The sequence below is a fragment of the Hyaena hyaena genome, unplaced genomic scaffold (genome assembly GCF_003009895.1).
Source record: "Hyaena hyaena isolate Hyena2069 unplaced genomic scaffold, ASM300989v1 scaffold_34, whole genome shotgun sequence".
Classification (NCBI taxonomy): domain Eukaryota; kingdom Metazoa; phylum Chordata; class Mammalia; order Carnivora; family Hyaenidae; genus Hyaena; species Hyaena hyaena.
Window position 1 is genome coordinate 3,276,292 of NW_024080665.1, and position 1,319 is coordinate 3,277,610.

Consider the following 1,319-nt stretch of genomic DNA (forward strand, 5'->3'; position numbering starts at 1 on the left):
AGGCCCACTGCCATTAGTCCTGACGGGGCAGTTACATAGTTCATGTCCTTGTTGGTGTCTAAAGTCCTGGTGTGGGATCCTGGGCCCCCACTGAAAAGGAAGGGCGTCTGCCTGTGGGCAGGTCACTTAACTTTCAATATTGGATTTTACAGCTGTAAAATGCAGGATTGTCGGAAGATTCGCACCATGGTCTAGTCTGAGTCTAATTATAATGGGTTTTCTGAATAGGATCCTTGTAAGAATGCCTGGCCTGGCCTGCCAGGGGTACCTCCAAACGTGTGGACAACCTTAAGGAGTCAACCTCCCTTCTGGATCCCTTCCCACGACCAGTTTGCCCAGGAACAAGGGGCCATCAAGCTTCCCTCCCCTTCCTGGTTGTCAGGTACCAGGCTGCGCTCACAGAACCTGTTTGTCTTGGAGGTGGGGACAGATTCCTCTGCCTTATCCCACCCTGGCTTTTCAGGCTAGGGTGTGGCCCAGGAAGCACTGGGCTGAGACTTCTGACCTGGGATTAAAACACCCTCCCTTTGTTGTAGAAGAGGGCTGGGAGTTAGCTGTTTTAATTATTTAAAAAAATTTTTTGATCTTTATTTATTTTTGAGAGAGAGAGAAAGACAGAGTGTGAGGAGGGGCAGAGAGAGAGGGAGACACAGAATCCGAAGCAGGCTCCAGGCTCTGAGCCATCAGCACAGAGTCCGACGCCGGGCTCTAAGCCACAGACCTCGAGATCGTGACTTGAGTCGAAGTTGGACACTTGACTGACAGAGCCACCCAGGCGCCCTGGCTGTTTTAATTCTATCTCCGAACAGCACACACCTTTCTGAAGCCACCCTGCCACACACAACCACTAGATACATCTCACTAGGCTCCTCTTTGGCCATTCCAGAGCCTTCTTAGAGGGGTCATAGTTGCCTATCCTAAAGTCTGGTCATTTTACTCCAATAAACCTGCCCCCCCCCCCCATTTAACGTTTCTCCCCATACTAACTCATCCCTAAACTTCCCCCACAGGCATTTCTGCTAAGGAGAAAAGATGCCTTTTGGGGGGCTTGAAGAAAATGAGTTAATTATGTCATTCTGCTCACCTGGGTGACTGCTCCGTGCCAGGCCTCGGACCCTTGGCCACGAGTGGGACAGGAGCTGCTCGGTGTGGGGAGAAATACGGTCGGTCCCTCCCTGGGGCTCTACTCTTGGCCTCGTGAGCCCCAGATTTAATTGGTGCTCCCATCATCTTTCAGATCTCACCTGCCGGCAACTTTCCAGGGAGTCTGGGCTTCCTAGTCCTCCAGCCTCCTCTCACCATCCCCACCCAAACCTACC